Here is a 26,222-nt window from a genome sequence, read left to right as displayed (position 1 = left end):
GTTCACCTTAAGAACATTTGTCAAACTGCCCGGGCCGTCACCGATATGCACACCTGAAAAGCCACCAAGTATCAGAAGGAGGTCACTTTGCAGAAGCAACGTGTGCCATTCTGTCGTTAAAATGGTGGAGCTGGGCACGTGTGCCACCAAAGGGGGGGGCGGGATGCAGGGCCGGTGGCCCACAGAGTCCTGAACTTTTTCTGCACGCGCTTAAAACCAGAGTCGCTGAAACGAAAGGTTGAGATGCAGCTTCCCTGGTCACCGAGCACAGCCAGGTGAGGAAATCCCAGAGCTCATGGCCGGGTTTACCCCCTCGGGAGCATCTCCTGCCAGTCTGGGATGATCCTGACTGAAAGGGAGCAGACTGTCCCCTAAACCAGGGGAAGAGGTCGCATGGAACGGAAAAGGTTTCCCGCAAGAAACCGAAGACATAGAAACGAGACGAATTTAGCTTTTCTGGTTTAGTTAACATTTTAAATCTGATTCAAAATCTACATGATCCTGGGTATTACTCAACCAAGGAATTACTTCTTTTCTAACACTTGGGTAAAAGAACGCATAACCCCCCGGCTCTGATTTGCAACATGGCACGTGAGACACGAATGAACCGCAGGATGGTTTACACCCAGAGGAACTTGTGTGTGCGTGCGCGTGTGTGCACACCAAACACGTGCTTTCACTGTACTGCCTTGTATAAGCGACAACAAAAACCCAAACGTGCAAACAACCCACACGTCCACTAACAGGAGATATCAAAACTAAACCTGCGGACAGGCACACAACAGACGGGTTTCGGAAAGACTCGCAAGATAAACAGGTGACAGAGGAAGGAATACGTACAGAACGATAATGTTTTTATATAGAATACTGGTTTTTTACACAAGAGTACGTCTAGGACAGGAGAGAGGGCCGGCACCACCACCCCCCCCCCCCAAGAACGGGAAGGCCCTTGCCTGGAGGGGGGCACGGCCACTGCGGTTTCACGGTGCTGGAGCGGAAGAACAGCAACAACAAAATACCAGATTTGTTAGGGACACATTCTGTCATGCATGAAATGACAGGATGGCCGGGATTTACTCCAAAATACGGCAGGAAAGAGAAACTGAGTGACAGATGCGTACGTTCTATCTGTACACTGTGTTCTATCTTCCATGATAAAAAGCTAACAGAAACCTGAGCAAACCTACCCGACGGGCGAAGTAAAAAAAAAAAAAAAAAAAAAAAGCCGGACGGAAAGCAAGAGAATGGGAGGGAGGACAATTCAAGCCCGGGCTGCCGGGAAGGGATGGGAATGGGAAGCGGCCCACGCGGAGCTTGGGGGGTGGGGCGGAACAGGAGGTGGACTATTCCAGAAGGTAGGAGGGGGGCTCCCCCGTGTCACTGCAGAGGTCTGTAGGGTCGTAAAGCCGGAGCAGAGGCTCGGGTTCCTCGCGATCTGGCTGGTCCAGAAACACACCAGAAAACAATCCAGCAGGTTAAAGGTACTTAAAGGTACTCAACGCCATTTACAACGGACACCGCAGCGTCGCCAGGCTGAGATATTCTTAAATTTTATTAGAAATTCTTCAATCCCAGGGCGCCTGGGTGGCTCAGTCGGTTAAGCGTCCAACTTCGCTCAAGTCACGATCTCACAGGCTGTGGGTTCGAGCCCCGCGTCGGGCTCTGTGCTGACAGCTGGGAGCCTGGAGCGTGCTTCAGATTCTGTGTCTCCCTCTCTCTCTGCCCCTCACCCGTTCACACTCTGTCTCTCTCTCTCTCTCTCTCTCTCTCTCAAAAATAAACATTAAAAAAAAGAAAGAAAGAAAGAGATTCTTAAATCCCCCCGAAGTGTCAGCCCACCCGGGGTTTGACGCGCGCGGCTGGGAGGAGGTGAAAACAGAACAGCCGCCTCCGGCCCCACTGGCCCCCTCGCAGCGTGGGGTGGCGGCCCTCCCGCTCCGCCCCGGCCCCCGCGGCCGCAAAACCCTGTGCACACTCGCAGCCGCACACCGCCCCTCAACCCGGCTCGCCGTCCTCCCTTCCTGCCCGCTCTTAGGGTCCAGGACTGAACGCCGCCCCCGCTGCCTCTCCTCCCACCTGGGTTCCGGGAGCCTCGGCTGCGCAACTCAAAATCCCGGCGGTCACGAAAGCACCCTTTCCCCTCGAAGGGCCCTACGCCTTTGCCGCCTTTGCCGCCTTCGCCGCCTTCGCCGCCCCGCACCGACGCGCCCCTCCATCCGGGACCCCTGCCGACACTTCCGGGGGGGGGGGGGCCCTCCCCGGGCCTCCCGACTGGTCTCTCCACGTTCAAACTGACCAACTCCCTTCCGCGTTTCCCACGTTGCGAAGACAAGTCAGCTTTGACCCCTCCCTGTCCTCACCTCGTCGTAAAGTCGGGGCTCCCCTCCTAGCTCCCGCGTCCCCACGGCTCTCCGTACCCACTACACGACTCCAGTCCCCGCGCTCTCGTCTCACCTGGGTCACTAACACAAGCCTCTTCGCCGACCTCGCTGTCGCCAGTCTTACCCCTTCCGATCCACCCTCCACACTGCCGCCCGAGTTACTTTCTAAAACACCAACAGCCATTCGTTCTGGTGAATGAATTCATTCCAGTGACCTTCGTCTACACTCCACCGCATCCCTGACCGCCCACCCCCGGTGCGCATCAAGTAGGACTGCTCCACGTGGGTGTCTTATCTGTGCAGGGAAAGGACAGAGTATTTTACTGCAGGCTACGATGCGAGGCTCTGTACCAACAGGAGCTTTAATACCTTCTCTCCCTTAATCCTCACAATAACTATACCTTCTGCACGGTATCATCTCTTACGAATGAGGAAACTCAGGCTCAAAGACACTCATTTGCCCCAAGTCGCTGCAAGTAAGTAGCAAGGACTCAGAACACTAAATGTTTAGAGTCCAAAGCCATGTTCTGTCCATCACCCCATCCCACACTGCTTGCTCCCTTATTAAGGTGGAGATTTCTTCCTCCACTTCGTTAAGAAGCATGCTACCAAGAGATTACACAACCTGGCTTCCAAAAGAACCACACAAAATGCCAAGTGAAAACTGCATGATGAGAATACGTAACGACAAGTTCAAATGACTGCAAACGCAAGATCACGGAAGAACTAGCAAATTCACGAAACGATCATTTATACTTACACTCCCAAATCTGTTTAAAACGGTTTCATTTAAATATTCATAAATTATCATTTGAATGTTAATTATTTAAAATTTTAACCTTTTTAATCAAGAAGGAATCTTAAAGATGCTAGAACAGGGGCTAATATCTTATAAATGTAGGCCAACAATGTGCACATTCAAGAATGAGGGTTTCACTTGTACATCTATAAGCAAAGGCATTTACCACCTCAGAAGTTTACATGGCTTCATGACTGAAATTCAAGGCTTGCCAAATTTACTTACTTATAAAGTATATTATTACATTTCTATATAGAACTAAGGGATCACAATGAAGTTCAAGCAATTACAGTGGACAAGAAGTACAAAAAATTCAATTAATATCTTAATAGATGGCTTTTAGAGACATTATCTGAATTGTCTCTCTACTTACTTGAAGTCATTCAAACATTTAAATCCATAGCTATAAAGTAAGAGAAGCAACAGAACCACACGGCCAAATGGGAAGTGGTTCTATTTCCTAATCAACAAATTCAAAGCCAAATCCCCAAGACCTGAATGTATCTTGAGTGCCTGAATTGCCTTGTTTATGTCTTCACTCAAAGATTTAAACATTTGGGGCATTACAAGACCAGGTTCAGTTAACATACTTACCACATGACCCATCAATTCCAGTGCTAGATATCCACCAAAAAAAACCAAGAAAACATACGTCCACCTAAAGACCTATATACAAATACAGCACATTTTTATTTATTTTAATTTTCCATAGCACATTTTTTAAAGTTTATTTAAGAGAGAGAGAGTGCGAGCGCAGGGGAGGGGCTGAGAGAGAGGGAGAGAGACAGAATCCCAAGCAGGCTCCACCTGCTGGTCTCGAACTCATGAACCACAAGACCTGAACCAAAATCACGAGTCAGATGCTCAACCAACTAAGTCATCCAGGCACCCCTCATAGCACATTTTTCTAACAGCCCCGAAGTGGAACAACCCAAAATGTCCAGTAACAGGTAAATGGATAAGCAAAATATCATCTATTCCCAAAAGAATACAATTTGGCAATAAAAACCAAAGTACTGATACGTGCTACAGCATGAACTCCCGAAACATCATGTTACATGAAAACCAGAACCAAGAGACCACAGACTATGTGATTCCATTCATTGTACAAAATGTCCAGAACAGACAAACTCTAGGGACAGGCAGTAGATCAGTGCCGGGCTGGGGATCAAGAGTGACTGCCAACAGGTACAACAGGATCTCTTCTAGGTGATGGAAATGCTCTAAAACCGATCTGTGTGATGGCTGCACAACTCTTGTCGCTTTACTAAAAATCACTTAATTATTATGCATTTAAAACTGAACTTTATTTATGGTATGTGAATTATACCTCAATAAAGCTGTTAAGGAAAAAAAAAACAGCTTTAAAGCATGCCAGCTACACATTTTTGTGGGTCAAATTCAGCTCATTTCTAGAAAGGAATGTATCTCTCTACACAATGACCAGGTTTCTGCAAACATACGGCACTCAGCCCAAGCAGCAGTATTATCAAGTATTCTACCAGAAAGACAACTTTCAGAACTGCTATTTAAGATGCTGCCCAGAGAGGGGCTTATATTCTCCTGCAACACACAGAAGCAAGTGAAAATGTTAATTTGAAAGGCTTAGCTGAAGATCCCAGAAGAGATGCCCTATGGCACGTATGATTTACTGCCACATTAACAACACAGACAAAAACCGCACCAGGAGCTCAGCGGGTCTGAAAGAAATCACTCCTGGCTGCAATGATCAAGAAGGCTTCACAAGATGTGTGCTCTGAACCGCTTCTTGGGGGATGAACAGGATTTGAAGGGCAGGAGAGTGAGCGGGAGGGTGCTTCATGAGGGACGAAGGGCATGAGGCAGGAAAATGAACCCCACGAGGCTGGGGGTGCAGGCACAGGACCCCAGGCCTCTGTTGTGAGTGGGCAGCGCAGGGAAGAGAGGTGTCTGATGTGACTTTGGAGATGGCAGCCGGGAGGCTCTGTGGACCTGGGATCCAAGTGTGCCTAAAGGCAGAGGAATGGATCTGGAGGCGATCAGAGCTCAGACACCGGCTGGACCTCGACTCCCAGCAACGGGAAAAGGCAAGCTGGATGCTCGAAACCACCCCAAGCAGGCACAGCGGGAGCAGGGCTGACCGGAAATGGGAGCACAGGCAGGAAGGAATGAAACATGGCAAGGCCTGCTTCTCAAACTTGTACCTACAAACCTCCACAAATTTATCTCTGGATTCCAGAATTTGGCAGACCTTACGTTAAAAATTCACAACTTAACTATGGCTGATGGGAACTCTCGACACAAACGCTCCTTTGGCCGGGTCTGACGACATCACGGCCGCATTTACCTCGGACCCAGCGACCTCACTTCTAGCACCGTGTCCCCAAAATAAACTGGCCCAAGCCCACACGAGGTTGTCAACTCTAGTTTAGTCGCTGCGAAAGCCTGGAAATCAAGCCCAAATCCACCGCCAGGGGGCAGGATTGACGGACGGCACGTCCACACAAGGGGCCACTGTGCAGACCTCGACGGCTGATAACAGGGATTTCTCCGTGTGCGCCCAGACCGGAAACGGCACAGTTCCTTCTGTGCGTCGGGGGGTAAATGCTAACACGCACGTTACGGACACGCTTTTCTTTTTCAGAAAGAAAAAAAATGGGAGGGTAAACCAAAAACTAGTAAGAATGCTACCCATGGGGGAGGGTGGAGGTGGGGGGCCCATGGACAGGATTCGGGGTGATTGTGATTGTAGATGGGGAAAGAGTACATCCTATTTTCCACTAACCTCTAGCTGAAACTTGGCAATTCCTCTGATCGTGAACGTGGGTAACAGACCACAGTAGTTATGGCAGTACCTCTGTGCCACCAAAAATGCACAGATACTTTGCTTATTCTTTGACAGTTCTTGCCAGTATCATCTATGCTCATCCTTACTTTGGAATTACGGTAGTTATAAAACCCATTCACACCGTAAGTAGGAAATAATGTTAAATGGGTTAACGTGTAATTCTCGGTGGTAGGCATGTTTGCTGTACTTTATTTAACATCTTTCATGATTAAAAAAAAAGTTATAAAACATCTGTGTCTCCCAGGAATCTCAACCAATTAGACCCCCTGCTTTAGGCAATCACTTGGCAACAATATAATTGTACTTTTTTTTTTTTTTAAGTAGGCTCCACGCTAAACATGAGGCCTGAACTCACAACCCCAAGATCAAGCACCATCCCATGCTCTCCTGACACAGCCAGAGGATCAACACTATAAATAAGTATTCATAAAAGTAAACACTATTTACACTGTAAATAAACACGAACTCATAAGCGCAAAGTCTCATGGCAGTTCTAGGTTAAATGATGATCATCCATTCATAAATCTGTCTTTATGAACTTTTTAATATCACTAAATTCAACACTTACTGAAAAACTTCTCATGCTGACAAAACCCCAAGGGTTAAAGGGATTAAAGAGAACCCCCGAGAGAAAGGTGATATTATTAAGAAAATGTTACGTTTAGAAGCCTAAATCTAAAGGGAAAATAAAGAGCTTCCTTTTCATACACTGAATGGGATTTAAAAAAAAAAAAAAACACCAAAATGAAACACCCAAGGCAGTTAAAAAATACAGAACTGGATTCCAAAGGAAATCACACCTGAAGAAATGTATTTAGTACTTTACAAAAATGTAAGTTGTCTTCAACAACGCAGATCAAATCTTCAAAGCATAAAGAACAAAGAAAGGTGGCGACTAGAGCATGCACGTAAAGGACACAGGGAAGTGAGTCCCTGCCTCTCAGCCACCAAAAGGAGAGAGTGCTGCAAAGAGGGAACACACGGGTCGGAGAACCAGGGAGCCAGGGGAGGGCAGGATTATGAAATTCCAGCCCTCGACAGCGTCAAAGGTCTGCGAAACATCAAGGAAAGGGTCTGTGAGGAGAAAGTCACTGACTGCAGTAGTCCCAGGGAACGGTGGTCTTCGAGAATGTAGCTCCCACAGAGCAGAAGCCACGCGACAGCCAGGCGCAAACGGCCCACTGCTCAGAATGACGTGAGAGGACGCCGGACTCCATGTGGAGCCTGCCAGAGGCCTGCCTCCCCTGGTATCTGGTGTCGCAGGGGGTTCCTGGGACGAGCTGGGACCACGTGCTGACTCATCACCCCCATTTACCATGACGGAATAACAGTGCGAGCAGGACACGAATTTTCCCTTGAGGTTCTAAAGCCAGCATATAAGCATGAATATTACAAACGTATAAATGAAGACGCACAGGACAACCAGCATGCTTCAGCTTCTACAACAAACCACATACCTAATTCAAAAATAACGTACAACCAACGAGAATGACTTACAACAGCGGTCTCCTAGAACAACTTCTTTGCAAGCCTCACAGCTGAACTTCACGTAACCCTGAATTCAAAGTCTGATGGCAAGTTGACTATATTCTGCCTGCATTCATGCTTCCTACTGCCCTCTACAAGGGGGTCCTCTGGGTGATCTCACCATGACCCCCCCCCCTCGGTTCACCTCCAGGTGGGATTGAGAAAATACCATGCCATCCGCTGCAGAGAATCAAAATCCAGTGAGCACTCCCAATCACACTCACTTAGAAGGCAACATGTGGTTCCTTCAACGATGCCAGTTCTAATGCTGTTAACTCATTTTAAATTAAAGACCCAAATACCAACTGGAGATTCAGATGAGACATAAATCAGATGTAAAAATGTCTAGTTCTCTGCCTGGCCCATTGCAGAAATTCCCCCAAATGGTAGCTTGCTTTCTTCCCCCTAAAAATATAGTAAGGGGGTAGGAGATGATCCTTAAAGACCCATCTAATTCACCTGATTTAGTCAGAAAATGATGAAAACCCATTAAGTGCATAAATACAAGGACACTTTTAATATGTCAAACATTATTCATGTAGTGTTTGTAAAACCTTCCTTAAAAATAAAAATGGAGCAAAATGAAACACCTCCCAGAAGATCACAGGAGAAAACCTAGATGGGCCTCAGGTGTGATGCCTTTTTGGATACAACACCAGAGGCACGATCCACAAAGGAAATCACTGATAAACTGGACTTCATGAAAATTTGAAACTTCTATGAAAGACAATGTCCAGAGAATGAGAAGACGAGCCACAGGGGGAGAGAAAGCATTTGCAAAAGACACATTTTATAAAGGACTGCTAACCAAAATATATAAAGCACTCTTAAAACTCAGTTAGAAAACCACTTGATTAAGAAATGGGCCGAGGCCCCTGGGTGGCTCACTTGGTTAAGTGTCAGATTTTGGCTCAGGTCATGATCTCACGGTTTGTGAGTTCGAGCCCCGCGTCGGGCTCTGTGTTGACAGCTCAGAGCCTGGAGCCTGCTTCAGATTCTGTCTCCCCCCCGTCTCTCTACTCTTCCCCCGCTCGGTCTCTCTCTCTCTCAAAAATAAACATTAAAAAAAAAAAAATGGGCGAAAGACCTTACCAAAGATATACAGACAGCAAACGAGCCTATGAAAAAACGTTCCATATCATGTGTCATCAGGGAGATGCAAATTAGAACAAGATACCTCCTACACATCTATTAGAATAGCCAAAATCTGGAACACTGACACCACCAAATGCTGGTTAAGAATATGGAGCACCAGGGGCCCGCATACACAGCCAGTGGGAATGCAGAATGGTACAGCCACCTTGGAAGACAATCGGCTGGTTTCTCAGAAAACTAAACACACTTTTACCCTATGATCCGCATCTACGCTGCTTGCTATTCACCTAAAGGAGCCGAAGACTTACGTCCACACAAAAACCTGCCCGTTTTATTCTTAACTTCCAAAAGTTGGAAGCAACCAAGATGTCCTTCAGTGGATGAATGGATGAGTCACTAACGTGTGGTACATCCAGACAACGGAGTATTACTCTTTACTAAAAAGAAATGAACTATTTATTGGGTCACAAAAAGACAGAGGAATCTTAAAGGCATGTGATGAAGTCAAAGAAGCCCATCTCAAGAGGCTACACACTGTATAATTCCAACTGTAGGACATTCTGGAAAAGGCAAAACTACAGAGGCAGTGAAAAGATCAGCGGTTGCCAGGGGGTTGGGGTTGGGGGAGACAGAACACAGAGGATTTCTAGGGCAGTGAAATTACCCTGCATGATACTATAATGATGGATACAGGTCACTACTCCTTTGTCCAAAACCATACAATGTACCTCACCAAGGTAGGTGGTAGCATCAGCTACGGACTTTGAGCGATTTTGATGTGTCAATGTAGGTTATGGACCACTCTGGTGCAAGATGTTGGTAACAGGGTGAGGCTGCGTATGTGGCAGAGGTATGTGGGAAATCTCTGTGCCTTCCTCTTTAATTCTGCTGTGGACCTACAACTGCTCTTTAAAAAAAAAAAAAAAAAAGTCTTTGAAAAAAAATGAGAGTAGGGGCTCATTTTTTATTTTCCTATTTCATTCATAAAATACACTTATATTGTATAATCTGGAAAGCGTGAGGAAACAAAAAGCAAATATCAAATACCGTATTTGCTTGCTTTCCTGAATTCAAAATTAGGCTACTTTGCTAAGAATTACTGCTATTTGAGTAACGGAGGTTTCGGTAAAGAAAACGGACACTTCTTTCTGTTACTACCAAAACGGAAAACGCAGCAGTAACGAAGGGTCCTTCTCTGAAAACAGGACGTCTCTTCTAGGACCAGGCCGGGGCTGGGGGGCAGGGGCCTGGGCCTCGTTCACAGTTGAGTCCTTGGCACCGAACGCAAGGCCTCGGCGCACCGAAAGAGCTCCGGAGATACTGGTGAGTCTGCTACTCCAAGGGTTTAAGAAGACGCCTGAATCTCCGAGGATACTTAACACGAACCGACACAAAACCCACGCAGCCCATTGGCACGTAGAACTACTACGGACATGCTGTCACCCAGCCGCGGACGGGTGCTCTCAATTCCTGCAGGCAGAGCCGGGGCTGAGAGAGAGGAGGTACGTTCACAGGATGTAGAGGCCTTAGGCACAGCTCCGACAAGAATTGCTGAAACGAGCCATAAAAAATCTAACAGCGATGGCTTTAAAAAAGTTAAGAAACAAGGCCAGGACTCACCGCTGTGGGGTGGGGTAAGCACAAAAGGATTTCAAGTTTCACAGCTTAGTTCTCTCTCGGCCTTTCCCCGCTCTCTAAAAACTCGCAGAGGTTTGAAATTAGCAGGCCCTCACACTTGTGCCAAATGAATCAATAGAGCTGCCTTCTCGTGTTCAATCTTTGTCTTTCTAATTATAAATACGTGCACATGCTAATTCAATTCATTCCCCCAACACACCCACACACAGGATTTTCTAATAATGAGAAATTTCAGATGTCATTAAGCACAGAATTTTCTCCTCTGAACATCTTAGGCATTAAATAATTTTTCTTCTTCAGCTTGAGTACTTGAACATTTAAACCAAGAGAGTCCTTTCAAATCCTAAAAACCCACATACTGCACTCAAAGCCCTAAGTATCATTCAATTCATAACTGAACCTCCATTCAGCCAGCACATAGACCCTTCCTACTTTCATTACCACGTGACTTCCAAGGAGGGCGACCGGAGCTTCACCAGTGTCAAGTACTTTAGAAAACTTGGAAACCCACAGAAGACCTGTTACTACTTAACAGGTGCTGTACAGACTGACTGGTTTGTCCACAGAAACCGGTTTCCACTGCTGAAGACTGAATTGCAGATCTCAGCTTTGGCACAATGCTCCCGCAGATTTATTCAAGGATCTCGTCTGGTGCTGCCGTGTATTTTATTTCCAAGCATTTCTGTTTGCTTTAAAACAAAGAAAAACGGCATCAGATTTAATCACGATTATCTACATGTACGCTTTTCAAGCTGAGGGCTACAATTCATTGATGTGAGGATCACGAGATCAACTTTGTAAATGGCAACCGAAACTTTTTAATAAAGTAAAATAGAAAAAAAGAGCTCACAGAACATAACAAGAAAGTAAGGATTACTCAGTGCATCTTTTATCTCAGTTACGCCTGTGTATGTCCGGGTTTTCCCCATAAAATGTATTTCCTACTGTAGAAACAATTCAAGAAGCGTGGATCAGGGGGTGTCTGGGTGGCTCAGTCGGTTGGGCGTCAGACTTCGGCTCAGGTCACGATCTCACGGTTCGTGGGTTCGAGCCCCGCATCAGGCTCTGTGCTGACAGCTTGGAGCCTGTTTTGGATTCTGTGTCTCCCTCTCTGCCCCTCCCCCACTCATACTTGGTCTCGCTCAAAAAAAGAAAAAAAAAAAAGCGTGGATCGGCGTTACACAGGGCCGTGACTTTTTCAAATACTGTAGTTAATATATAAACGTATGTAGACTTCAATTTTCTAGCTTCACGACCCAACCAGCTACGTGGGCTTGCATAAATTCCTCGCCTTCTGTGCCTATAGTTATGTATCATGGGCAATAAACAATACTGACCTCACAGGGGTGTTGAAAGCGACAGACGAGTTACGTAAATACAATGTTTAGAAGAGCACCCTGCACGTAGGAGACACTTGCTTTTATTTGTAGTAACACTTCCACAAAGGTTACCAGGTGTCCTTGAAATTCCTAACAGTGGTACTTAAATTTAAAATACAACGAAAAACTTCTCAGGGGAGAAACGTCAAAGCGAGCATGTTCATATATATTTTCTTAAGTCAAAATGAGGTAAATTAATGTTGCCTAAAAACGTCTTAATACCCTTGATAACTGATAATACCAAGAGCAGTACTTTCCAAAGATTCCCCTCAAAGTGTATCTGTCATCAAGAAGGTGGAAGCTCTGTATTCTGACGGACCTGGGGATCCAGTTGCTAACAGCTCAAATTTTCTTTGAAATCTCAATTTTTTTTAATTTTTTCATGTTTTTGAGAGAGAGAGACAGAACACGAGTGGGGGAGGGGCAGAGAGAGAGGGAGACACAGAACCTGAAGAAGGCTCCAGGCTGTCAGCACAGAGCCGGACGCGGGGCTCGAACCCACCAACCCACCAACCGTAAGATCATGCCGGGGGGCGAAGTTAGACACTTAACCGACTGAGCCACCCAGGTGCCCTGCAATCGACCTCCTTCTCTCTTCAAACTCACCCGAATCTTTCGTTCTACCACCACGTATGTTCAACAGGATGCTTTAAAATGCCAGCTTAAAGAACCCCTTCTTACCTATCTTACCAGTTAACGGGTGCGTTGCTGTCCTATTGAAGCCACGAAGGCTGGAAAACCCACAACTGAAGAGTTTTCAGTGCTCAACGGCACCCAAGAGATTCCTCTTCCGTGCTGGCGCCGCAGCAATTTCGGGACCCAGGCTAACAGATAGATACACACAGCGAGTCACGGGGGCCCTGGAGGTGAGCGGGATGCTGGCGGTCCAGGAAACATCCTAAGGCCACAGGGCCGTGCGTGTGCAGGCGCGCGCCCTTGGCTGGCGAGGCACCATCGCGGGCCGCGCGCAGGGGGCCGGTCTCTCCCTCCCTGGGGAGGTTCATACACGGGGGCCGCTTCACTGAGAGGTGCTTATTTTACCACAACTGCCTGTCACCTTTCGTTTAAATGAAGTCTCAACTCCTAGTTCCCACGGTGGCGTTCAAGTACTCGCCCAATTTTCTGCACGCGGGGCGAATGGTTTCCCTCTCGTGGGCCAGTGCTAAGTCCTTAACCGGCATCAGCCACAAGGCGGGCTGCCAAAGCTGCCGCATCGCCGGGCGAACAAGACCGTCACCTAGTCCGGGTTTTCTCAAGCCTTTTCATTGCTTCACTCGCCGCGGCTACTCAAACCATCAACCCTGAGTCAAAAATTCTGGTCAGCAACTGCCCTGAGCTAGGTGAACTTTGAAAGACACTTCTCATTTCGCTACAAATTGGTTTAAAAAGGACACACAGTCCTACCTCAACACTCTATCTGATGTAGAGGTAGAGTTTTTACATTTTGATTTGAATACATTCTAAAAATGTATTCACCCTACTGAAGACACCAAGAGAAATCAAGAATCACCTTCCTTTAGCTGAAATGTTTCTGGTGCGTGGACAATAGTCTTTATTTATTTTGAGAGAACGACAGAGAAAAAAGAGAGAGAGAGAGAGAGAGAGACTATCCCACGGGGCTGGATCCCACAACTGTGAAATCATGATCTGAGCTGAAATCAAGAGTTGGTCGCTTAACTGACTGAGCCACCCAGGTGCCCCTGGACGAGGGTCTTGATTCCCAGGGTTTCCAGGAGCTTGATTTCACCTACTGCTCCTGTGGAACCACCTGTCAGACCTGCACCCCCTTCTGTGTACATGTTCAGTCACTGCCCCGAAAAATACCAGCTTGTTGAGAAAGTCCTTAGTAGCTATTACAACATCAAGTACTTATGTCTTCTGACATTATAAATACTGGGGAAAAGCTATGTGAGTGATACAGAATATACGTGTATTGAACCTGGGCTTTGAGTCAATCAAATGTATTTAGATTATAAATCCAGTCTCTCAATTATCTGAGTAAATCATCTGAGGTCACAGAAAACGTGCCATTTGATGATGACCTTCAGTAACAGAGGGTTTTTTTTTTTCTTGAAGGCAGGTGAGGGTTGCTTTTTGTTGTTGTTTTTTAATCTTGCTCCCCACGAAGAGTCAGAACAACCTGCCATATGTATAACAAAGGAAAAAATGTGGTAAACCCATAACATCAGCTACCCCTAAGAGGATTCTGAAACAGATTTACACTTAGTATTTTTACCTTAAAAAAAAAAAAATGGGGGGCGCCTGGGTGGCTCAGTCGGTTGGGCGTCCGACTTCGGCTCAGGTCACGATCTCGCGGTATGTGAGTTCGAGCCCCGCGTCAGGCTCTGTGCTGACTGCTCAGAGCCTGGAGCCTGTTTCAGATTCTGTGTCTCCCTCTCTCTCTGACCCTCCCCCGTTCATGCTCTGTCTCTCTCTGTCTCAAAAATAAATAAATGTTAAAAAAAAAAAAATTAAAAAAAAAAAAATGGAACCGCTCCTAATCAAGACAGTTCTAGTTGCAAAAATTTGTAGTGAATTTTTCTCAGGGTACACAACTGGTTTTTGTAGTCACTATGATACTGGTGATTTTTAGGTTACTGTTTAGAGGCAGAATAAGAAACAGAAAAGTGGCTCTTTCGCACCTCTACAATAATTAAACCCCACACATAAATACGCATAAAGAACATTCTACATATTAAGACTGTGACTGATATTTTAAATTTTTTTAATGTTTTGTTTATTTTTGAGAGAGAGAGAGAAAGAAACACGAACGAGCGGGGAAGGGACAGAAAGAGACAGAATCTGAAGCAGGCTGCAGGCTCTGAGCTCAGCACAGAACCTGACGCAGGCCTCGAACCAGTGAACCGTGAGATCATGACCTGAGCCGAATTTGGATGCCTAACCAACTGAGCCACCCAGGAGCCCCATGATTTCTATCAACACACTAGTTTTGACTGGGGAAGTACTAATGTCTTTATTGTCAAACTCAAGTCTAACGTGGGAGGCCTCAAAGAAATGTCCGCCAACATTCTTGATTTCACATAATGTACTTCATTAACTTACGTTTTTCTTTCTCAAGCAAAGCTTTCAAGCTTATGCATCAAATAGCTTATTTTGAAAACCATCAAGCCATGTTTCCAGTTGAAAATGAGTATTTTTTAAAGAACACCAAAATCACAAAATCCAGATCCCCTCGTGGTTCTGTAAGGGGGGAAAACACATGTATAAAAAAGGACATTTCAGAGGGCCTGAGCTTCACAAACAACTCAATTTTCTAAGATAAAACTTACACATCAACACTTTGTACAGAAACCAACTTATGCAAGGTATAAATGCAATAACTGTAGAAAGCAGCACATTTTAGGAGCAATTTTTTCCAAACTGGACACAGAGTATGTGTTCACTTAAGTCTATACTAGGCCTTCAATACCTCAAAACCCTCTCCTCCACGTTAAAAAAAAAAAAAAAAAAAATCCTTTTTTTAATGTGAAACTGCAGTTCCATTCATTGCTGCCAAGACAGTCATCTGAATGTTTTAAAATTGCTTTTCACTACAACTATTACGGGAATCTACTGTCCTACGTACAAACACGCACACTCACCTAATACATCTACCAACAAAGCAACAGGTCGGACGTTTACCTTACACCACACCCAAACGTTCACAAGGAAATTTTAGCGCGCCATGGTTTGTTGGTTAACAGTCTGTGAATCCTTCAACCACAGACATTTTCTAAAAATCAGCTCATCAGAAGAAAATGTCTACATCATAGGTAAAATCTCAAAGTTAACAGAACTCTTACAAACCGGTCTGATTTACTGGAATGCCATTAAGTTGTGTTCCAGAAGCATCGGGCCGGCCCTACACGCCCCTGGTGCCCGCCGTCTAGGAGCCCGTCGGGGAGCCGGGAGCGGGGAGGCGGGTGGCCTGCGGCTCTGCACCCAGCGCGGGGCCGCAGGGTTTTTCTGAGCTTCCGGGGAGCGGGGGGGATTGCAAGCGGGAGGACGCTCGAGAACCGCAAGCAGAGCCCAATCCACGAAACCACGGGGACTCCCAGCCGCACTGGGGGCAGGCTCTCGTCGCGGGACGCGCGGCTGAGCCTGAACACAGGTGCGGCAGCGCGAGGAGGTCACGAAGCCGGCACCGGAACCAAAAAGGAAGGTGCGAGTACACAGCATTGTGGAGGAAGAACTGGGTAGCTGGCTCACGGAATATGGAGTCTCTGCTAGGCGGCTAGCGAGAGAGAAGTTGGGCCCGGGGCAGGGAGGGGTGCAGGGAGCCAGACGGGAGTCGCCTGGGGCAGGACGGGTCGGGAGGTCAGTGTGGATGGAGCTCGGCAGGAGCCAGTGAGCCAACGGTTAGAAGCATCACAACTACCTCCGCGGAAGCAAAACCGGGAAGCCCCACAGCAAAATAAACTGGAACAGAGAATCAAGTCAGGAGAGAGCTCCTGAACGTCCACTAAAAGAAAAGATACAACTAGAAGAGCAACATATTCTCCGCAGAAGCTAATGTCAAGAGATCTTTCAAGCAAAAAAAAAAAAAAAAAGGGCGAACTGGCTGAAAACTTTCGGAATCACTGCCTGTTAAATTCCCTCCTTGAAAAGGCCAAAATGCTCCAGAAAACAGACCTGGTTATGCTTCCCAAACTAATCCGGCCTAACACCTCCTGAGAACACTGTTCACACTCTGGAAACCACCGAGCTTGAAATGCAGGAGAACCCATGGGAGAGAGCAGGGAAGAATCCAAGGCGTAAAGGGACACCACTTCTGATTTTCAACGGACTGAAATTTCCAGTCCAGGCAGTTTCAAGTTATAAAGAAAAAAATTTTTGACCTATCTTTGTAGTGAATGCCATAAACCAGTATTTTCCAGGTTTAAAAAGTACTTTTAGCAGGACCCCACCAAGAAAACGTCGGGTGACGCACGCTTTGACTGTGTTGGTGTTCCTCAGCACTGACTATAAATTAATGCTAATCCATGTGCTTAAAAAAATTGTTTTAAGATACTTCCTGTAAGAGCATTTAGGATTCAGACACGGAATAAAGTGAAGCAGAAATCGCTTCTAGACAACTCCACACCTAACCGTATTCGTCAGGATCCCAGGCTCTACGGCACCTCGCACACAGTGCTCCCAAGCACACAAGGGCCTCCAGACTCCATTATCGGTGCTTGCCAAAGACACAACAAAAATGAACACGTCGATTTACTGAGACCACTTGCTACTTCAAGGCATGTTGTCACCTATGAGTCTAAAATCAGTGTGCTCTACAAAACAAAATACATTCTTTAATATGGTAGAAAGGTTTTCTTCCCTCAAAGGCTGTATTAAGGGTCCACCTTATACGGACACACAGACATACACACCCTGGAAGACATATATCCCCTGGAAGATCTAGGTCTCCCTGTGACAAGAGCAACATATACTAACATGTCAAAGGTCCCTCAGTGTGCAACCAAGTATTTCCTAAATTTATTTATTCACAGATCTTCTCTCTCACCCCCGTCACTTACATGTCACAGAACACAGATGGACAATTACGGCTCCAAATGACAACAGTGAAAATGCAGTAAACGTGTAAAGTGGAACACCTTCGTGATAAAAGTGACGCCCCAAAACCCCACAAAAGCAAACGAAGCTTCACAATATCAAGCTGACTGTATGACACGCCTCGCCAGAGGAATGCCCCAGCTCACCTACAGACATCAAAAAACAACCCGTTCGCGGCAAAGTCACCAACACACAGAACATTTACAAAGTAGCACTGAAGGGAAGACTGGGCAAATTGCTCAACAGGCTGAGTATCCACCGCATCACTAAGCCTCCCCCCGACCCCGCCTTTGTGTCTTTTGAGGCCCCTGTTGGTGCTCTTTCTTCACTGTGTCAAATAGCAGACGCTAACCGGGGGAGTCTCTGAACACGGGTCAAATGTCCCGGCACTGCGTCCAAGTTCACCACCAACCAGGAAGGTGGAGGAGAGGCTTCCGTCCCAAGTGAGGCATTTCCAAGGAGCAGAAAGCCAAGGGAGAGCAGCTCCAAAGTCACCAACGAGGGTTTAGCCTGGTCTCTGGCGCTGAGTAAAAAGTGGTGCTACTACACCTAAGATGAACCCACAAGGAAACCTCCTGGATTTTGAATGTTTCACATGGTGGAAGTCAGAAAACACCACTCTGGGACTTCCTCTTCTCCACCCTCCCGCAGGTGGTGAAGCACTCGACTTCTCTCCGGTCCGGCACAACTGGACTCTGGGCCGGAAGGAAGGCAGGCCTCCTTCCATCCAGCAGGGAGGGAGGTTCGGGCTCTGGCCTTTCCCCCACGTCCTGACTTCCGGCTGCTTCTCAGGCACACTTAACTACTTCAGTCACGACATGGTTAACTAACACCTACATAGTAAAGGCATTTGAGTCCTGGCATTTGGTGCCATGTTTCCTCGATGTACCGCTTTTCTCCTAAGTCCAACTGCATTCCTCATTTGTGTCATTTAGAATACACACTCAACTTAAAACTGCACCTATTACTAGGAGTTATGAAGTCAGCAAAAAAGGATAGGAAGCTCACAGCATCACCAAGAAAAGGAAGCTTCCACACCGAAGACAATCGGTCAGTAATGAATCCAGTGTGAGAATTTACTAAAATCTCAAAATTATGAGTTTCATGAGATTAAGGTGGTTTCAGGGAGATCAGGAACCGTGAGGGGACCTGAAGTAGCTGAAGGATGAAGGTGTGGGGGAAAGAACGGGAAATCGGGCAGCCCTCCCCGCACACACCGAACCGTCAGTGACAGCACGCCGGCGCGCAAAGCCAGCACCAAGGCCATTTCCACGCAAAACCAAGCAGAACCGCCTCGCTCCAAGGAGACCCACCAGCTCCACTGTTCTTTCTGTGGTCGTTTTTACAAATTAATCCACTGTATTATACATACACGTGCACTGTAGAAAACGGGAGGAAAAAATGAAAACCAGAAAAACTAAACTAAAAATAGCCCATAAATCCACTGCTCAGAGATCATCACTATGACTTTTTGGTTTGTCATCTTTTTATTTAAGGTATGTACTCACATACCACAACCCTAAAATTTTAGACATTACAAATGGTTGTTTTCTTTTTAACGTTTACTTATTTTTGAGACAGAGAGAGACAGAGCATGAACGGAGGAGGGTCAGAGAGAGAGGGAGACACAGAATCCGAAACAGGCTCCAGGCTCTGAGCTGTCAGCACAGAGCCCGACGCGGGGCTCAAACTCACGGACCATGAGATCGTGACCTGAGCCGAAGTCGGACGCTTAACTGAGCCACTCAGGCGCCCCTACAAATGGTTTTATAGCATGTTTCTGTCACTTGATGCTCAGTGAATAATCACTAATACAGAATTACAGAAATGCAAAGTTATTTAAAAATGATGAAATAATTGTCCTTAACAGCAAAACACTGAAAACAAACGCTCAAATGATGGTGTTAAATAAGTGTCCTCATGAGAGCATCAATCTATTCATCATTTCCGCTCTTAAATTTTAGAGTGAGTGATTTCAAAGGGCATACATAGTTTGTAAGCTTGTGTCAACAGATTTCTCTCGGAAAAGTCATACTAAATTACTCTTTCTAGTAACGCACGAGTGGGCTCGTTTCTCCATATCCTCACCTGAAGCAGTTTATTTTTTCTTCTATGCCAAAATTTTTAAGAACAGGGTCTCCCTGATTGGCATTTCTAGGAGTACTGCTGGTGGAGCTGAAACTTTCGTGTTTCCTGCTCCTTCTTTTAGAAAGTACTAGTTGACGTGGTTTTTTTTTTTGTTTGTTTTTTTTTCCCCATGGCAGAGGAAGGTGCCTTCTCTATCCTATTGGTTTACAAGTCCTCTTTCTGTAAGGAAAGTTAAATTGCTTGTAAGTTTATAATATCTCTCTGTTTGCCATGTGTCCTTCTGTTTCTGGCATTTTAACATCCAGAAACTTACTTATTCTGATTTTTTCCTTTACAGGAATTGTTTTCCCTTACAGTTCCTACTTTCAGTAGTGTGCTGGGAGAGGCTTTCGCCATCTTAAGATCATTTGGTTTCTTAAAAAATTTTTCTATCTATTGTTTCTGAAAACATTTTTTGGGAAGACATTAAAAAGCACACGAGTTCACCACCCTAGAATTACAACCAGTTTGCACTACTTTAAATATTTTCACCAGCGCCTACACACTTCATGCACACAAGATTTTAAATGGCTGCACACATTCATTCTAGGTCTTCCAAAATACTTTCTGACACAGGCCTTTTTAAAAATCACAACTTGTTAGATCTGAACAGTCTTAAAATGGTTTTATACGTTTTTGCAAGGCCAACGAATCACACCCAATTTAACAGTCCTGAAGTTCCAGAACTGTTCATTTCTTTCTTTTTATTTTTTTGAGAGACGGTGTGCAAAAGAGGGAGATCGAGGATCTGAAGCAGGCTCTGTGCTGATAGCAGAGAGCCGGATGCAGGACTTGAACTCGGCATGAGTTCATGACCTGACCGAAGTCAGACGCTTGACCAACTGGGCCACCCAGGTGCCCCCTGAACTGTTCACTTCTATCCCATTAGTGCCTAATGACTCTCCTTCTGTGTCCACCAGTTGCTGAAAGACCAAGAAGAATAAGCATTCTTGGCGGTCAAGCAGAGTTCTGCACAATGAATTCGGTTGTCGTGATGGGTTATCAATCTTTAAGGCACTTCCATTCTGATCTCTTCTCTTTCATAGAAAACACTCAGGAAGCAGCTGTCTGCAGTCCTGAGCTCCGGAGTCTCTCCGCCTCGTCCTAGGCTTCACCACCTACTAGGTCTGACCTTCCGTACTCAGAGCCTCAGTTTCTTTAGCTCTATGCTGTAAGGTAGATTAGGCAGCGGTACCCACACTTTATGAAGTCTGGTAAAAATTCCAGGTGGGAGGGAGTCTGTTCTTGAACACAGTAGGAGTTAAATGAATGTAGACACAGGCAGGGTGCTAGGTACAGGGGACAGATGGATGGCATACGTTCCCAGCCCTGACGGAGGTCCATCTAGGGGGAGAAACCACCCAGTCCAATCAGAGGGTAAATTGCTGGGACAGGGACCCAGGCCAGGCCTCATGGGATGGCGAAGGGGGGGGGGAGGAGGAGCGCGGGGGACTCCTAGCCCTGGATGGGATGGGACAAGAGGTCAGGGCCTAAGTGGAACCATTTTGAAGGAGCAGAAGTCCGTCAGGTGGCAGAGGGGAAGCTCGAGCAAAAGCAGGGGACAAAAGGCCAGCACGGGGAAACGGCCATAGTGTTGCTGGAGCAGGGAGTGGAAGCCAGTGAGGGGACTCTGCTTACTTGATCCAAGTTGCCCAAAGGAAAAAATTTAAATGACTATCAAACTGAGGTTTCACAAGTCTGTTTTTCACACATGAGTAAGAGTATGCTTTAGAGGACAGTTTTTCAAATGCTGTTAAAAGCTGTGACATTCCCATGGCATCCACACACTTTGAAGGCCTAAGGAAGTCTTAAAATAGTATCAATTAAAAACCATCTTATTTTACAAATAAGGAAATACAGGCCCAGCAAAGTTAAGCTGGAATCAGACCCCAGGTCTTCTCTACCAAGCAAAATGTTCTATGCAAAACGTCCTCGGCAAACATAAGTGAATAAATAACATACATATGGTGGGAAAATATCTGTGTGAATAAAAAACCTTAACATCATTAGGCATCATAATTCTGTTTAAAGCATGATTAAACATACGTGTTATAAACAGGGAGCTGAAAGTCCTTATTAATAAACATAAGGGCCTTCCTTCCAAATTTCATTTACTCTTCATTTAATGTTGGCCCCTCAGTTTTGAAAAACAAAAGACCACTTTACTGACAAAGTACCAGGTATCAGGAAAAAGAGCAAGGTGAACCCAGAATTGGCCCTTAAAAATGGGACACTCTTTTCTCTAGGTACATCTCAATGAGAAGTTCGAAATAAGCCAATGCTCCCCTGAAGACCTCATATTCCAGATTGACTCTACTGCTGAAGATCGGGGGCTTTGGCAACTATGTGGGGCTGAAACAGCAAAGAAGAAAAACACAAATACATTCCTAAGTTTCTGGGGGCCCTCATTTTTTTTTATTTAAAAAAAAATTTTTTTTTCAACGTTTTTTATTTATTTTTGGGACACAGAGAGACAGAGCATGAACGGGGGAGGGGCAGAGAGAGAGGGAGACACAGAATCGGAAACAGGCTCCAGGCTCCGAACCATCAGCCCAGAGCCCGACGCGGGGCTCGAACTCACGGACCGCGAGATCGTGACCTAGCTGAAGTCGGACGCTTAACCGACTACGCCACCCAGGCGCCCGGGGCCCTGATTTTTAACTTGAAGAATGGCAAGTAACAGCCCCTCAATTTAAAGTACCTTCATTTTGGGACACCTGGCTGGCTCAGTCAGTTGAGCATCTGACTTCGGTTTAGGTCATGATCTTGTGGTTTGTGAGGGGGGGGGTGCTTCGGATTCTGTGTCTCCCTCTCTCTGCCCCTCCCTTCCTCACCCTCTGTCTCAGTCTCTCAAAAATGAATATAAAAAAAATTCAAGTACCTTCATTTTAATTTTCCATGCTGAAAGAAAGGCCCACTGTGCCTCCTGGGGATACTAGGAGGGAGTTTCTTAAAACAGAAACAAAAACCAAAAAAACAAACAAAAAAGGGCCTCAAGGAAAGAATGGCCTTTCCGAGAGGTGAGGTCACATAAGACTCCAGTACCTCCGCTGGGCGCACCTCACCTCTTCAACAGGGAAGGGCCTCAGCTCCCAAGGGATTTCATTTCAAAGGCAAGGCTGCAAATACTTAAGCTGGCGGAAAATACTTCAATCTTGTTGCAATCGATCAATTGATAAATAAAGAAAAAGTTTTTTTAAAACTGTAAAGCTGCACCTTAAAACTAGTTCTGAAGGGGGGAAAAATGCTAATTAAAGTTTTGCCACTTGTTTTCTTAACACTTTCCTGGATTTCCACAAAGAAAACCCGGGCATTTTTCCTTTGGGGCACTGTATTGGATCCTGGGCTAACAGCAATTGTAATGAAATTTGCATTCCTACCAGCACAAGCGCAGTGCTTTCTGCAGCCCCCATCAGAAGTGGCCACAGCCCGGGGATCAGAACTGTTCTGGATTTATTGATTCAAAAAACAACTGAGGTACCCACGGCCGAGGTCTATCCTATCGTGGGGGTGCACAAATAAGGCATATCCCTTGCCTTCAAGGACTTCATAGTCTGAAAAGTGTGAAGGCTGTAATGACAATCAACACTAAGTTACTTACCTCGTGGATACTCAGCAAGAGGCAAAGGAGTCTTAGGGGCTGTTAATTAAGGTGGAAGGAAACTGCAGAATCAGCTGAGGCATTCGTGTGTCCCTTCGGCCTCCTGATGTGGTCTCCCAGACATTAGGACTGGGAGACACTGCTGCAAAGAGCTGAGCATGTGGCTCGGAGGGGAGGCATGAGAAATTCAAATACTAGGCTAGCTACCGTGTTTTTCTTTTTTGGCAAAATTGTTTTTAAAAGATGGCGCCAACCACGGAAAAAAAAAAGCTTAATATTTTCAGTGAGTAATTCAGCCACCCGTCTCAAACTTAATGAGCACTCTCCAGAAACCCCCCCAAATGGGCATCCTAGGGTTAAAGTTTGTGTGCTTTGGAATTGGAAATGCGATTCCTCTTACCAGGGAAAGCAACAAACAGCACTGCCAAGTAAAAAAAACAAACAAACAAAAAAACACAAAAAATTCTAATATCCAAGAACCTTTTTAAACAAAGAAATCTCCTATCCGACCCCCCAAATTCCCTGACAAAACTGGTTTTGCTTTTCAAACATTTCCTAGTTTGCTACACAAGCCATAATAAATTCTCCAGGATCTCAGGAAATCAGGTAGGCAACGTGGCCACAAAAAGAGGTTTTAAACTTAAAACTGCACACAGTTTAGGTCCTAAAAACTCAGGGCTTAAAGTTTAAAAAGTGAATTTAGTTCCCCTTCTGCCACTAGGAATAAGTGCATTTCAAAAACAGCGTGACCATTTACTCCACTCCTAACTTTGGCTGTTTTAATGCCACTTCGGGGACGGGCAACTACACACAGCACATAAATAACTTAACTGCAATTCCGTATTTGCACACTTACCACTAACGCCAGCTACGAACTAAAAGCAACAACAGCGATCCAATCGGAAAAGAGAATCCCGGTTTTGGCAAAGAGCTCGCTAAAGAGAGAAAACCCTTAACTTTGGGGATCGGTCTCAAGGAATGTTCCTAAAGCAACTCCCTCTCTCTCAGCCGTTCCGTCCAGGGACCCCAACGCGGCACAGGTGGCGGAACCAGGCTGCCGGCGACCCCGCCCCACGCCGGCCGCCGGCGCCCCGGGTTACCTGCAGGGTCAGCGCGCGCTCCCGCCGGGCGCAGGGCCGGGGGCGCGCCGAGGCCCGGCCCGACTCGCGGGCACCGGGGCGGGGGGAGGGGGGCTCCTTCCCGTTCGGCCGCCGCACTCGCATCCCTGGGCCCCTCCCCGGTCCGCTCCCCCGAGAGAACGGGGCAAAGGGGCGACTGTGACCCGATAACAGCGTCCTGCACAGTCGCAACAATGCAGGCGGGGAGCCGGAGAGCCTGCGGGCGGGGAACCGGAAAGCACAGCCCGGCTCCGCGGCTCCTTCTGCGCGCGAGCCCAGTACTTTCCTGAGAGCACGAGTCGGGGGGAAAAGCGCCGCACGGGGGACTAGCGGTCCCGAGGGGGGGGGGGGGGGGGGGGGGGAAGGGCACCAGCCGCGGCGCCCCGCGGGGTCGCCGTACGAAAGGGGCCGAGGGGGGGCGAGGCGCGCACGCCCGGGCTGCCCCGAGCCGTTCGCTCGCCCGCCCAGCCCCGCAGCCCGAGGCCGGTCGCGGCCAGGAGAGAGGCCGGCGCCACCAGGCCGCCGCCTCGGGTGCGATGAATCGGGTTTTTTTTTTTTTTCCTCCCCCCCCCGCCCCGGCTCCCCCCTCCAGTGCGTAGTCCAGGCCTGGTCGCTCGGAGCCCGCGTCCGGGGCCGCGGCCCGGCCAGGCCCGAGCCGGCCGGGGTGACTCAGGGCCGGGCCCCGCTCGCTTCCCCTCCCGCCCCAGCGTCCTCCGCCCACGAGTCCCCGGGCCCGGCCGCCATTCCGCCCCGCTGCGGCTCGGCTCGGCGGCTCAGGCCTCGCCGGGCGCCTGGGCTCGGCCGCCGCGGCCCCAGTCACTGCGACACCGCGGCTCCGGCCCGGGCCTGCGCCGCCGCCGCCGCCGCCTCCCCTCGGCCCCGGCGCCGCCGCCACTCACCCTCATTTCCCTTGGTGCCTAAATGGCTCGGGCGACGTCTCCACCTGGTCGCTGAGCCCGGGCCCCGGTTAAATCCCCGTCCCGCCAAGGTCTGGCTGCGTCCCTCAGCCGCCGGGGCTGCCCCGCCTGGAGCTGCGTGCGACACGGCTCCCGCCTCCTCCTCCTCCTCCTCCTCCCCTGCCCGCCCGCCCGCCGGCCCTCCTCCCGCCGCCTGCACCACGCAACCTCCGCCCTCTCGCCTTTCGTCCTCGGCTCCCCGCCCTCCCGGCCTCACCGGCTCCGGCTACCGTGGGGGAGAAGCTGGTGGGGGAGGGCCGGAACGCACCGCCATCGGCGTCCGGGGCGGGGGAGCCGGGAAACCGTCGCCGCCATCTCCCCACAAGCCCGAGGCGCGGGAGGGGCCCGGAAACCTCCCGCCCGGCGCGGCCACTGCCCCGGGGTCGCCCCCCGCGCCGGCCGGGGCCCCGCGAGCGGGAGCGTGTTTCTACCTGAAAGCCCGCGGCCCCTTCCCCTGGGCGCCCGCGCCCTCCCCGGCCCCGCGCACCGGCTCCTCCTCCGGGTTTTAGAGCCTCCCTCGCCCTCGGGAGCCTCTGAGGACCCGGCTTCCCGCCACTTCGGACCTCGCGAGGAGGGGGTCACCTTTTTTAGGTTGGGGGCACCGGAGCAACCGCCCCAGAACACCCTGGAAGAGAGGGTCTTGCACCTCCGCCCGCCCCTCCGCTGTGCGCGCACACACCACACAACGCCCCGAACCAGCATGGAAACACCACCGCCACGACACCTGGTTAAGAAGACGCCCCCCCCCCCCCCCCCCCCCACCGCAACATCCCCGACGGGCCGTCGAGCAAGTCCGGGCCGGGCAAGAGGCCCCGAAAACCGGGCACAGGCTTCAGAGAAACGTGTCGTGGGTTCTCGAGCCCCTCTGCCCCCGCAGGCCGTGGCCCGCAGCGCCTGAAAGCCTGCGCTTCTCGGTGTGTGCGTCTCTCTTTAAAATCGTTTCCAGAGGAAAAGCTAGCGAGGCTCCCCTAGGTCAACTCTTTGACCAAGTCTCGTTTGGCAAACGACGGACAATCACCTTATCATTAATCTGGGTGGGGGGCCAGTCGAGAACAGAATAAGGATTGACAGGTGGGGATGGGGTGAGGCGACTAAAAAAATACTGTTTTCAGGTGTAACCCGGAGTCGTTAATGGCATTCAGTCGGGATTAACTGTCACTTGGGCACTTGAAACACGCTAAACGCTAATTTTTGGAGCACCAAGAGCCCCTGGGCTTCCTC

At 48.1% G+C, this 26,222-nt stretch overlaps 1 protein-coding gene across 2 annotated transcripts in view; it reads right to left on the bottom strand.

Annotated features, from left to right (window-relative positions):
• Positions 1 to 25,383, bottom strand: part of CUL1 (cullin 1) — a 105,282-nt gene extending 79,899 nt beyond the window's left edge. Inside the window, exon 1 of one of the 2 annotated variants that reach the window (XM_047843781.1) lies at positions 25,219 to 25,383. The gene's annotated coding sequence lies outside the window, so the exon portion shown is untranslated. Of the gene's footprint in view, positions 1 to 24,944; positions 25,095 to 25,218 lie in introns of those variants that run through there. The other variant, XM_047843773.1, reaches the window with a different exon arrangement.
• Between the last annotated feature and the right edge of the window lie 839 nt (positions 25,384 to 26,222).

The sequence above is a fragment of the Prionailurus viverrinus genome, chromosome A2 (genome assembly GCF_022837055.1).
Source record: "Prionailurus viverrinus isolate Anna chromosome A2, UM_Priviv_1.0, whole genome shotgun sequence".
NCBI lineage: Eukaryota > Metazoa > Chordata > Mammalia > Carnivora > Felidae > Prionailurus > Prionailurus viverrinus.
This window is presented reverse-complemented; position numbering and strand designations above follow the sequence as displayed.